A 15222-nucleotide genomic window follows, 5' to 3' on the forward strand; every position below is an offset into this window, starting at 1 on the left:
TTTGTTGAAAGGGGGGTGCTGGGAACACGCATACGCGTACCCTAAATAACACTCACTATGAACATGACTGACAAAGAAAGCGGACAAAATATACAGTTCCCCATGTACACAAAGGAACATCCCTTCACTGCTATTATGTAAAAATGTGTAGAACAGGTGTCACATGCATATTCACCTTTTTACATAATAGCAGTGAAGGGATGTTCCTTTGTCTACCTGAGGAACTGTATATTTTGTCCGCTTTCTTTGTCCGCTACGTTCATAGTGACTGAGTGGGGGCGGGGGATTATTTCTTTGATCCAACGAGATCCGCCGCCTTCTGATTATTTGCATCTTAATGAAAACATTCAGCAATAACGACTGCGTAAGCATTTTCGGTCATTGACAGAGATCGAGCAGTCTCCCTCTCTTGGGTTTTGTTTGGATGGTGTGCTCTGTAAGAGTGTGTCTTAAATAAAAACATTTTCAATAGGGAGCAGCAAAGTTGAAAAGAAGACGATTTTGGTGATATTATTACTGATTCGCACACTTTCGCACGCATCAATGACCTTGTAAAACGGTTGCAGTCTGAGCATGAGCAGATAAGGTCATTGCAGAACAAATTGTGAAATACACGGAGACGGAATACTGGATACGTGCTCATGAAAGTTATGTAATCAGTGTTCATTTATGCACAAGCAGAGCACTCCATGATACACAGGTGGAAGTATTCTTTCAAAAGGGGAAACAAAGGGTAAGTATATAGCTTCCCATCGCTGTAGAGGGATTATTTCAAAATGTACAAAGTGGGACCTCTTCAATTTTGTTGAAGTTCTGTGGATATTCGGGGTCATTGCAGCCATGTGCTAACCGTGAACTGTCCATTAGAAGGCCTTGATCTTTGTAAGCCCTGTGCGTTGTTTGTAACTCTGGAATAGTATGAGGAAATTGGGGGAAACGGGATTTTAAATCACAAACAATCCAAATATAACCTGTATTTGGTAATATCAATATTTTTTTAATTAAAAAAACAGTACTTGGAACAACAATTTCCTATTATTAACCACAACTGCACATCGATTTCCCATGATTTAAGCGATTTATTATCTTCTGCGCATGTATATTAACATTTTTAAAATCGATTCTGTCCCGGCTTATTGGCGGCGGACCTCATGAGATCAAAATGAAGAAACATGTACGGAATGTTATTGAGACGGCATTGACGGAGACAATTACAATGAATTCGTTGACAAAACGACGAATGTCCATCCGTAATAGGTCCATGATCAAATTCTACTCAGTAATGTAATGCTAAGCTAATCTAATTTTGTTGTAGTCCTCTTGGGATGTTGCTTTTAATAATAAAGATTTATACTGCGCTAAATCCACTTAAAAATCAAACACTCAAGGCATTGGAGTGATATGATACTTTATCATACCTGTAACAGATAGCAGTACTTGGGCACCTTCCTTAGTGAAGTTAGATGTAGTATTAGTCGCCACTTTACATTGATAGATTCCACTGTCCGTCTTCTTAAGATCTTTGATCGTTAAACGTGTAGCATGGTCGCTGCCCTCATATCTTGTGTCGTTTGTCCATGGGGTATTACTCTGGACTTCGAGAGAGTAGATAGTGTGATCGTTCTTCTTCCAGTACACATATTGCCATGTCACATCATGGACAAAGAGACACGACAAGGTGACATTTCCTCCAATGGGGACAATCTCTGTAGAAGGAGTAAATTATAGTAAAGATACATTGCACTTCTGTTATACCTTTGATGCATTGGAGGTACTTGTTCAAATTATGCCGCAGTTAACTGCCTTGGTTTACCGCTTTCTTTCTTTTTAAAATTTGTTTTGGTATTGTTTCTTTGCTTTTTTATCATACTTAAGCGTGTACTTCACATTTGTGTATAGATGCTTGTTAAGTGGGAAATACAAACACATACCACGAACAAATTCATTCCCTGGCTCATTCAGAAATCAAGTGAAAGTAACAGTTTGACAAAAAGCTATATAGAGGAGGTGCCTTTAAAGGGCCCATGACATCGAAATACAAATGTATTCCTGTTGGTGTGCATTACTGCATACATCTCATCAAGCGCGTACGCAGGATTTTTTCAAGGGGGGGGGGGGGGGGTTAAAATTTATAAATCAGGCCGAAAATTTCGGAACGACTCAGCCAGCCGCTGAATAAGCGGGGGGGGGGGGGGTAAGAGAACACTTTTTTTTCTATTTTTTTTTGTCTCGAAATTTGAAAATTTGACATTTTGCTCCGTTGGGGGGGGGGGGGGGTGTAAGGTTAGCTTTTTTAGGTTAACCATGGGAATTTTTTTTCTTCCAAAGGGGGGGGGTTAGGGGAATTTAGGGGGGTTTCCACCAAAAAAATACCCCCCAAACCCCCCCCCCCCCCCCCCCCCTCTGTTCGCGCCTGCATCTCATACTTTGATATGTTAACTTTTAAATTTGTTTCATAGATTATTAAATATTTTTTGAAATATTTGTTTTTCAAACTTGCTAAGCTCCACCCCCAAAACCTCCAGATATCATTCCCCTTGTGACAAATTCTGTCAGTCATCAATGAGCTTACTTAAGAAAGTACCACAAACAATAGCAACATACAAGTTGCTTTGTCAGACGTGTCAGACTAAATTAATTTTCTAGAATAGACAATGGTATGTAATTTCCCCCAGATTAGCACACGTTCATAATAGAATTGCATGCTTCCATACATATGTACAATACATCATCATTGCCTTCGTCTTCCTGGTGACGCCACAGCATGTGGCCAAGCATTCTTACAGTATCTTTACATGACTGACACCTCGCGACTTTACAACTGGATGCTAAGGGGAGAACCGAGCGCTCCGAAAGACTAGATGGTGGCAGCTTACCGTGTGAGAATGTTTACTTGATTTTGGTGGCACAGTGATAGCCTATGTACCTTTTTCTCTCACTGAAATACACCCCTCTTTCTTACCTTCCATCCATCTCCTCTTCTTTTCCTCTTTGTTAAATAACCACACCCCACCCTTCCCCGTATTCCGCCACATTTGGTGGCAGCGTTGGGATTATTTATCTCCCCCCCCCCCCCATTCCGCCACAATTTATTCATATATATATATATGAAGAGAGAGAGAGAGAGAGAGAGAAGGAGGGGGCTTGAATTAGCAATGGTGACGTTACTGTCTTATTTATATTTGGTAAAACATGTATTGAAAATTCAAAATACCTGACTGAGGGTCTGATCTTCTGATTTGCCCTCCCACCGTCAGAGCACCTGCGAACATGCAGGTCATCATGCAGTTAATAATGCCAACTTGCATTGTGTCATTCCTGTAGTATATAATACATACACAATATCATATTTCTGAACAATAGCATAACGGACCAAATGGTTCAATTGGCAGAAGATATTGATGTTGTCCTACCCCACAAGAGAATATCATTAATTCAGTTGAGAATTCATCCATTAAGGTCACTCAATCTTCACAAACCTCATGGACAATAGTATTAGGGTGATCACACTGCCTGTCCCGCGAATACACACACACACACAACAGCAGTCAGAAGGTGGAAATAGCAATTTTTTGTAAATTTTTTTTTTTTTAATATTTTTAAATTTTTATTTCACATATATTTCAAGCATACCTTTAATTACAGTTCTGTGTAGCTTCATTGTTATAGGCATGTGGGAACTATGTTAAATGATTTATTTACAATATTGTCTTTTCAGCCATTGTGTGACATGGCCCGCTGATCGCCCATTGACTCGCGCTGCTATTCTGCGTGGTGAAAATGCACCTCAATGTATAAAACTCCCCTACAAAAAATGCAATATCCTCGTATGTTTCACTCATTGAATTAATTTGTTGTTTACACTCAAGGTAGTCACAACTGTACTGGGGTCACCAAATTTTTGTTTACTCTGATATTCAGTCCCTGTGGAATGTTATTGCCTGTTGAATGGCTTCTCGGAAAATCGTCATAAATCCTCAAATCTGACATTTTTTAAAAAGAAAATATACTGTGATGTAGCTGAAAGTCTGCAAATTTTTATCATTTGATCGGTTTTTCTGAATAATTTGTGAAACACATGAGAAAATAGCTGTGACGGTGATCCAAGTAATGTTATCGCCATATTTTATTTGTATTGCAAAAATATTTGGAATTTAATGTTAATATTTGGTGTAAATATGATCTATAAATATATAATTTAAAAAATGCCAACAAAATGAACAGTTTGACTTTCCTATATATATAAAATTAGCTGAAATGACCTCATTTGCATATTTGATGAATATTCATGATTTTTTTTTCTTCAATCAAATATATTTCCATACCTGTCTAATATACATAGGTTTCACTGATGTATCATGTTCGGGTTTTTTCATATCTGCAGATTCGCAAAAATGGCAAAAATTACTTATTTTGTTGGCTTCTGTTTTCAAAACGGTAATAGATTTATGAATTTTCTTTTTTGTATTTTGATATTTTATTGTCTGATAATTGAATTTATTATTTGTGTCCGAGAAAGTGATGAATTTAGTTGTCAACTTTGTCAAATTTTGCCATTTTTGCCAATTTGACCATTTCTGGCAGGTTTTTCGGTAATTTTGCGATTTAAAAAAAAATGGTATAAAATCACAACGCATTGACCGATTTCAATTCTGTTTTTTGTTTTTTGAAGCTTTCATAAAGCTTGATCATTTGCAATCATCAAATAACATGTGTTTGTTGTACTTAGTTTTGGTGCGCTTTACCTAATAGTATTTTTTTTTGTAGATATTTACATCATCATTGTTACCAATATTAGTATTATCATTATAATTAGTAATAGTAGCAGTAGTAGTAGTACATATCAAAACGTTTGGGTCACTGAACAGTAATTATTTTATTAGCCAAAATGTTCTATGGAGAATAACGTGAAAAATAGGTCTTTTTTTACATCCATCTACGTTCTGCAAAAATTTCTGCAATGTTTGTTTTGTTTTGTTTTTGTTCCCGAATGCCTTGATTGACTTGTAAAAGACGACAAAGTCTATGTTCTTTCTAGCAAAGCGAACAAATTACAATTTCATTATGAATTACTATATTTTATTTTTTTTTTAGTAAATTATTCACTCTTGCATTTCAATAAAATGTCATAACGAAACCTGCAATCACAAATAGACAAAATGAAAGGGGAAAAAAGGAACAGTACTTATAATTCTTTCTTTTATTTTACTTATAATGTGACATTGTATGATTTAATTACTAAGGGATTATTATACATTATGACGTTGACCAGAACAAAAAGTAACATCAAGAAAAATGATACTCCAAATTGTTATTCTCGATTACAATTGGTAAGGTATAAAACACAAATTACACTGGCCTTGTATTTTGGGGGGTTAAACTCCCCCTCAAAAGAACAATTGTTTGCTGACTAACTCCCCCCCCCCCCCTAGAAATATCGACCGGCGCTATTTTCACATTTCCACATTTCCACAAAAAATGTGCTCATTACCCCCCCCCCCCCCCCCCCCCCCCCCCCCTCCCCTCCTCCCTTACTGGGCGAAATATCGGCCGGCGCGATTTTCACATTTCCGGGGGCAAAAAAGGAAGAACAAAAATTGTGCTCACTACCCACACCCCAAATCCCATCCGCCATACTGAGCAAAATATCGGCTGGCGCGATTTTCAAATTTTCGGGGGCAAAATTGAAGAAGAAAACAAATTCTGACAAAATGAAAGGGGGAAAAAGGAACAATACTTATAATTATTTCTTTTATTTAAGTTATAAAGTGACATTGTATGATTTTATGATTAAGGGAGGATCGAACCATATGACGTTGATCAGACCAAAAAGTAACATAAAAAAAAATGAAACTCCAAATTGTTATTCTCGATTGCATTTGGTAAGGTATAAAACACAAATTACACTGGCCTTGTATTTTTGTTGTTCCTGGTTGTCTACTATTATTTTCGTAATCATCAACGTACACGATACAATGAATAATACACAATGTAATATGACAACAACATGGCGGATTTTAGGTTGTTTCAACGAATTACAGCTGTTCCTCCATAACTAATAAGCGTGGTTTTGAATAAAAATGTACACATTGACTGTATTTCCATTTAAATAGATAATACTCACCTTTTATCTCTTAAACCAGTCCTTTCTTTCCGTTCAAAACTAGAGTGGACTAGGAGCAATGGCTTTTATGTGGCTCATACACCGTTTGCGCCTAACAAAACGGGGATTTCCAGACTTGACCCCAAAGTTTGGTAATGGGGATTCCCCATTTTAGAGCAAAGTCTTGCGTTTCGCTTCAAGATATTTTTTTTTTTTAATTAAAATAATATCATTAGAACAGTTACACATTAATTTATAACAATATTAGTTGTGTTCTCCAACATAAAAAGGTGTTATTTTGTGACACTTCATAGATTTCTGTTGAATTTTCAGTTGGCGTTATTATTTATGATGTACGAAAAGCCTGAGTTAAAGACTAATATCATGACCTCGGCTTAAACAACAGTGACGATCGAGCTAGGGTCTTATTACAGAGAAGTGAGGTGGTTCCACAAAACCGACTGTGATGGACATTGGTCCGTAGCTTTATCGTGCCTTGCAATTAAGGTTCGATCTGCAGGTGTAAAATACAAATCAAATGCGATTTGATCAATTTTTATACACGTTGTACAATGTACCCCTTTTTCACGATATTGTGCAATGTCAGTTTCGGTGGGAATTCCCAAATCGAGCGCCATGTATAGTCTGAACTTGGTGCTTCGTGATCATTCTTTTTTCATGTGAATGAAGAAACACATTAAAGAACCCTTGTCTGATCCCAACGAAATTACTGTGTATCAACGTTGCTTATTTCCTTGCAACACAGCTACATAAAGATACTGAGTTGCAACAGTTTCTCAATATTAGATGTAATTTTCAATTCATTTGTTGTAAAGCCTTGACTAAAGACCAAAATAATGACCACAGAGCATACCCTTACAAACGCCTACGCAGGGAGGGGGGGGGGGGGTGTTTTGGGGGTTAAACTCCCCCTCAAAAGAACAATTGTGTGCTGACTAAATCCCCCCCCCCCCCCCCCATAGAAATATCGACCGGCGCTATTTTCACATTTCCACTTTTCCACAAAAAATGTGCTCATTGACTGTATTTCCATTTAAATAGATAATACTCACCTTTTATCTCTTAAACCAGTCCTTTCTTTCCGTTCAAAACTAGAGTGGACTAGGAGCAATGGCTTTTATGTGGCTCATACACCGTTTGCGCCTAACAAAACGGGGATTTCCAGACTTGACCCCAAAGTTTGGTAATGGGGATTCCCCATTTTAGAGCAAAGTCTTGCGTTTCGCTTCAAGATATTTTTTTTATTCTTATTAAAATAATATCATTAGAGCAGTTACACATTACTTTATAACAATATTAGTTGTGTTCTCCAACATAAAAAGGTGTTATTTTGTGACACTGCATAGATTTCTGTTGAATTTTTAGTTGGCGTTATTATTTATGATGTACAAAAAGCCTGAGTTAAAGACTAATATCATGACCTCGGCTTAAACAACAGTGACGATCGAGCTCGGGTATTATTACAAAGAAGTGAGGTGGTTCCACAAAACCGACTGTGATGGACATTGGTCCGTAGCGATCTGCAGGTGTAAAATACAAATCTTATCTGATTAGATCAAGTTTAATACACGTTGTACAATGTACCCCTTTTTCACGATATTGTGCAATGTCAGTTTCGGTGGGAATTCCCAAATTTAGCGCCGTGTATAGTCTGAACTTGGTGCTTCGTGATCATTCATTATTTCATGTGAATGAAAAAGCACATTAAAGAACATTTGTCTGATCCCAACGAAATTACTGTGTATCAACGTTGTTTATTTCCCTGCAACACAGCTACATAAAGATACTGAGTTGTAACAGTTTCTCAGTAATTTTCAATTCATTTGTTGTGAAGCCTTGACTAAAGACCTAAATCATGACCACAGAGCGCGCCCGTACGCGCATATTTTTTTTACACAACTGTTTAGCCACTTCAGTCAAATATACTGTGCAAACGACTAGAGACAGAGTCTAGCATTACCCTTAGCAGTTTTGTTGGATTGCTGGAGCTGTATACATGCATGTGTACATACATGTACGTATGTACGTACATTCCTCTTCTCTTTCATTATGTATTTCTGTGTTCTCCTTCAATCTATCCTCTTCTCTTTTGTCATGTATTTCTTTTTTTTTCTTTCAATCTATCCCTTTTCTCCTTAGTTATATATTTCTTTGTTTTTCCTTCAATCTATATCCCCCAGTTCTCCTTCATTATGTATTTCTTTTGTTCTACTTTATTCTAACCTCTTCTCTTTTGTTTTATGTATTTCTTTGTTTCTCCTTCAATCTATCCTTTTCTCCTTCGTCATCTATTTCTTTGTTTTAATCTGATAGATTCCCTTTCTCCTTCTTTATATTAATTTCCCTGTGTTTCCTTAGTCTAGATCTATGATCCTCTATAGCTCTTCAATTATGTATTTCTATGTTCTTCCTTTGACTTATCCTCTTCTCTTTCGTCATGTATTTCCCTTGCTTTTCCTTCTCCATATCCTCTCCACTATCCTAGTTTTCCCCTTTCTATCATTTTCCCTTCCCTGAGTGTACGTGCTTGCTGACGACTTAGACTCTTTCACCAGAGCACTTCTTGGAATTTTTTAACCAAAATGGCTAAACAGTTGTGTAAAAAGAATATGCGCCGCCCGTACAAACGCGTACGCAGGGGGGGGGGGGGGGGTTGGGGGGGTTTTGGGGGTTAAACTCCAGGGAGGAATAGGAATACAAAAATTGCGATTTTTCAAATTTCCGGGGGCAAAACTGAAGAAGAAAACAAATTGTGCTCACTACCACCACCCCCACCCCCCCCCCCCCCCACTAAAAATCCTGTGCCCGTATATACATAATGTGTGTTTGTGCGTGATTTCATGTGTGTGGATGTGCATGGAGTTAGTAACTCCATGGAGTGTGTGTGCATGGACGTGGTGGAGCGTCGGTGTAGAGCGCTACATAATCATTTGGCTTCCAGCTACTGGGGTAACAATATCAGGGAACCAGGACGGACACGATGTGACGTCAGTGACGAACATGTACGTGCGCTATGTTATGAGAAGCCATCGTTATTTCAACAAAAAAAGAAGCCAATAAAATAACTGTATCACTGATTATGAGCTTTTGGTGCACCGCTGGTACCACAAAATACGTAATTTAAATGTTGTGGTTAGGCCGATCAACCATCGTCCTATATCGTGCGGAAAGTGAAAGTTCAATGCGATATCATAATATACCCATAATCTCTAATCGAAACTCCTCTCATTACAGCCTCTTGTGAACAATTTGAACAGTGGCAGACCCAAAATTCTCTGGTGGGGGGGGGGGTAGAATGGGGGGTGGGGTGTGGTGCACAAGTCCGGAAATGATGTGATAGGCGAAAGAAAATATTTTGTTTGGTGTTGCGTTTCGCCTTTAAAGATGATCTTACAAGTCCCCCCCCCCCCCCCCCTCCCCCTTGGGATAGGCACGTTCCCCTGCTGCACCTTGGATCCGCCTTTGGTGATTATGTTTCGTATGTATGTATTGTTTTGATTGGAAATAATTGGAAAGGACAATACAATGTGTCACTTGTGTTTATCATATGCTGTCACAATATCTCACTTTCTATTGGTTATGTGGCCTATCTAATCCAAACTAGAGCCTGAAAACGAATGCACACTTTATGTGAGAAAACGGTTGGCATCGCGTAGGGGACAATTCTCTCCGACCTTTATCATGGATATTTTCCTCGCTTCTGTGATGTGCTTTCTACCTTTAACGCGTATGTATCCATAATTAATCGATGTTTCATTAGTGTACATTTTCATGTTAGCGTCATTGTAATAGTTATCTTATATTCTGTACCCTGTTTTTAAGAAACTGTACGTTTATACGTTTATTTTAGTAATATTGCTTTACTGTTGCTTCGAATATAATGATCATAAAAAAAGATATTTATTTAGATCAGGATATGGGAGAAAGTTTAAATCGCCAAACATTTTTTAACATCCTGTTATAAATTTTGAACTAGGATTTCACGATTTAGCGATAAGCAATTATGACCGCTTTTTACTTTTAATCTAACAGTAAAAAATGTAGTCAAGAAGTCAATTCAGACATATTTCCTTTTAAAACAATATACACCGTGTGAGTCAAACAAAAGTTTACACCTAGAAAATTGCTAGTTATTTTAAAAATTATCCATGAACAGTAAGTTATTATACATCTCATGAAAGAGTGTTTTATTTCAAATCATTTGGTATTATTTTTGTGTGGTATGTGTTCACGCTTGGATGAACAGGAGGCATTGTTTGCGAGAGTGTAAAAATCGACTTGTGCCAAAGTGATGCCTACAGTGAATAAATTGAATGTATCAAATGAAATGCATTGCACATGCTTTTTGCTGAAGCAAAGTCACACACACACACACGCGCGCGCACAAATGTTCGTTTATATTTGATATAGGATATGTGTGGCATGATCAAATTTGTTAGGGGTGTTATTTGGATCTGCAAATACCGAATTAATACCCAAATCCCAATTGTTTTATTCGAATATCACATAAGCAACTTTGGCGCAAGTCGATTTTTGCACTCTCGCAAACAATGCCTCCCGTTTATCCAACCGTGAACACATACCACACAAAAACGATACCAAATGATTTGGGATAAAACACTCTTTCATAAGATGTATAACAATTTACTGTTCATAGATGATTTTTCTAGGTGTAAACTTTTTTTGACTCACACTGTATATATGCGCGTGCGTGTGTGTGTGTGTGCTTGTGCATGTGTGTGTATGCGTGTGTGTGCCTGTGTGTGTGCGTGCAAAACGAATGCTCACCAAAATGGCTATCTCTGGTAATGACATTTTGTTTTGTTTTCGACCTAGCCACAGCTAAGATGCAATTTGCTACAATAATATATAACAGGTGAATGTAGCAGTTCGTCGCTATTTGGCGTGCATAATTTATATGTGATTACATTTGCTCTATAATTGTAGGAGTTGGAGGATTGACGGTTTGGGGAAACGGTCCAGTGGCTTCCTTCATCGGGGGATCATCTGAGCTAATGTGCTCTTTCTCGTCTACCAATCCTCTTATCAGCCTACCAATCCTCCTACCCGGCTCAGGAATTTCTCACGATGACCTCCCAATCGGATCTTGTACAAAGACGCAATGTACACCTACCTCGTCGAAATATCAACTATCTGTTTCTACGACTGGTAGTACCGGAATGATGACTTTAAACATTGGCGATACACAGGTTTCAGATTTGGGGAGTTATTTGTGCAGAGTTTCAACTATCGGGGATACTAAGTCAGTGTCACTAAATCTTAAGTTGAGAGGTACTTCTGCTTTGATACAAACTCTATTGTCTCCTTATCATATTTATTATTGTACTATCAACCGAAACAATGAAACTGCTTAAAGTTCTTTTCAGCTTAATAATGTTTGATTTGTTTAAATATGTTAATATTGGAAACTCGAAAAGCTATTATAATAAACATTGCAAAAAAAAAATTAATTCAAGCATTAAGTTGAACAGTTAATTAAAGCACTTAAGATGAAATGAAAGAGAGAAAGAAATAAAGAAAAGAGGGGGAAATGAACGAATGCATGAATAAACAAGATTAGCCTACGTATGATTGTCATGATCATTTTCATATTTTCTTTTTTCGGAGTTGAGGGGCTGCTCAAGAAAATAGTAATTACATTTTGAATGTGACAACGGAATGTTTAATCTGTCACTGATTAAAACGGCTATAATCTACTAGGCCATTGACCCTCTACCCCCCCCCCCCCCCCATCTCATTTGGCAACGTCACTGCATTGTGGCCTAAGGGTCATCTCATTAGGAGCATCTCTATCGGCAAATCATGATTAGCCGATTTTGAATGACTGGGTAGAAGTGGGAGAAGGTCATTACCCATGCTGGTTTCGCCATTTTGAAACTTACATGAAACGTAAGGAAAAGATATTTGATTCTGCAATTTTGTCCATTATGGTCCTTGGTGATCTTTTTTGTACTTCTTTTTCTTACATGAGTTCTCAAAACGGTCATGTACAACAAAATACAGACTTTGGGCACTGCATTTTTAAATGAATGAATTCTAAATATTTCAATTATTGTAAGTACATAAACCTCGTTGCGATCGATTCCAAGTGAACATTGAGCCAAACATCTTGCATGTAAATGTATCGTTAAAGTTGTTGTTATTGTTTTGTTTACTCCCCTCTCCCCTCCTCTCTCTGTCTGTCTCTCTGTCTGTCTCTCTCTCTCTCTCTCTCACACTCTCTATCTACAGAGTGTCCGATACAAATACCAAACATTAATTGTTCATCCAGTGTAACCATCGGCTCAAGCAGTCTTTTGACCATACAATGTTTCTACCAGTTACAAGAGAATCAATCCCATCATCACCAAACACAATATGACGTAGTTCATCGCTCAGAATCTTCTGACCTGTATCATGCTAGAAGAACCGGGAACTTCTCTTTGTTGACTGAGACTGTGACCCTCACCAGAAATAGCATTCCTAACGCAACGGAAGACTCGGGTATAGAGATTATCACCCAGTGCTGTATGAATAAGACTAGACTACCTTGTAAGCCGACTGGTGAAGACCTCTGTTCTGGTCTTTGCAATACGACAGTTTTGTGTAAGTGAATGAGGTAAAAATGTGCAAATTGATTAACAATTATAAATCTGTTGCAGCGGGAAATAACAACAAACAGTAAGGGAATTGGTCTTTGCATTGAAAACCATTCGCATTCTTCCCACATTTTAATTTTTGATTGATAATAATACAAAATAATACATTATATTTATATAGCGCTTATTACAATGTTTCTAAGCGCTTTACAGAGTTGTACTTAGATAAGAATACATTCAATAACTATAATTAATATATACTAATCAACCTACAATTAATTCAAAATACATACATAAGCACAGATACATCTAGTCAATACATATAGATACAATAGAATACAATTAATTTTAGGGCGAAACATTACGAATTCAAATTAAGGCAATTACATTACATCTACCGTGCAAAACACATCAAAGCTACATTGATATATGTTCACACTGCATTCCATCTGATGTTAAAATAACCTACAGATCCTCCTTCTGATCTCGTCTTGACGCAATCTCCACCGGGACCTTGGCGGGATAGTTGGCGAAATGCTTCCATCCTCTGCAGGTCGAATGGCTTTCCATCACCAACCGTCTCCTGGCGGAGAATTCGTGGGGAGGGTTCACCGGTGGTCGTCCTGGCGAATGGGACAGAATCATCCACGTTGTTCTTCACGGAGGTTCAACGTCATCAGACCGGAGCATATATATGTGAAGCTGATAATCACCTAGGGAGACTAGACAAAATGAAGCATATATCAATACAATGTGAGTTTTCTTTCAGACAATAAATACATTTTTTCCTTTTATTATCCATCTTTCAAAGATTAATTAATATAACCTGACTACAGTAGGTTCTTATTCAAATGATTCATTCGGTCATCATGGTCATATTAAGAATAGTGTATAATTTCACTATTAAAAGCAAACATTCTGTCTTATTATCCATAGATCCTCCTTACATTGATCACCGGATGTCCGTCGTTCACAGTAATGAAGGAACTGTCGTCAGCCTACCGTGTATCATCGACGCCAATCCTACATCATCAATGATCACGTGGTCTACTTCTAACCAATCACGCATCACCACAGATGAAACTTTCTCCATCGAATTGACCGGTCCATCTGATAATAAACCAGAACGCAGGGAGAGCAGAATTTCCTTTACGGTCCACAGAGGCTTGTTTGGAAATTTTACATGTACTGCGAATAATACCATAGGATCAGATTCTGCCGTCATTCAGCTCTCGGGACACTGTAAGGAACCGTGTTAGTTTCTGTAAACCCTTTATGCTCGTAGCGCTTAATGCGTCATTTGGGACTTAGTGCTGCGTCAATGACTGTATGGTAGTGTATTTCACACATCGTACAAAGAGTGAATGCAAAATGAACAATTGCGTTTATCACTTGCTTATGCAATAATCACTTTGTCGACTTGTGATTAGCGTATAAGTAACAACGCAAGCTATAGACACTAAGCCGAGTTAATAACATATTCATTTTTTTTTTCTATGTTCAATTCATTGTTTCAAATTGAACATATTAAAAAAGAAACGCAATTTGAATTCAGTGTTTCTCCTACCGCTTGCAGTAGGAGAAACAGAAAGCCTCATTTGGATAAGATGATAAACCAGTAGAAAGCCTCATTTGAATAAGATGATAAACCTACAAATAAAGGTATTAAAATAAATCGATTATAACAGACATTACTACAAGTCATAATCATACGTGATCAACAAAATATTTCATCAAGGAAAAACAAAAAGGCCTTTTACATCTACCAATTACAGGTTACCCAGATCCCCCGTACAACCTGCGAGTTATCAGCTACTCGGAGACGTCTCTCACTCTCTCCTGGAGTCCAGGCCAAGATGGCGGCTTGCCGGTGACGTTCACCGTTACCTGTTGCGTCAATAAGAGCCAAGTGGAAAGAGCGTGCAAGACGGAGCATTCCATAGTGACTCCGGTCCTCACGGTTACTGAGCTTAAAAGCTATACTATGTATAGCATAACCTTGCGTGCTGTCAATGGCGTTGGCAACAGCAAGACTAATGTTGAAATCGTCGCATCGACTGCTCGTAAGTTGGAAAAAATCTTTTTCATTAGGAAAAAAACGTATTTAGCCAATCCACCAGCTGTTGTTGCTCTTATGTCCTGTCATTTATTTATTCATTTTTTATCTACTTATTCATTTATTCATTTATTTGGAAGGAGTAAGTTCACGCTATAGAATATGTAATACTCTAACTGTCTGCCCCACCAAGCATTTCAACTACGCCTGCTCGCACCGTATGGTTGTTATTATCGTCGTATTAATTTTGTGGGTATGTTTCTTTCGTTATTGAATATTCCCGCCGAACGTTTGTAGACGTTTGCGTGTATCAAATCTACCATTTTACGTTATAATCAGATAACATCCGTCAGGAATGAATTAATTCATTCATTCATCACTAGAAATTTGTAAGATCTTTTGTATTATTATTAAAACGTGCAGTTTTGAGGCAAGATGATGCC

The sequence above is a fragment of the Strongylocentrotus purpuratus genome, unplaced genomic scaffold (genome assembly GCF_000002235.5).
Source record: "Strongylocentrotus purpuratus isolate Spur 01 unplaced genomic scaffold, Spur_5.0 spur5_scaffold_21, whole genome shotgun sequence".
Taxonomy (NCBI): domain Eukaryota; kingdom Metazoa; phylum Echinodermata; class Echinoidea; order Camarodonta; family Strongylocentrotidae; genus Strongylocentrotus; species Strongylocentrotus purpuratus.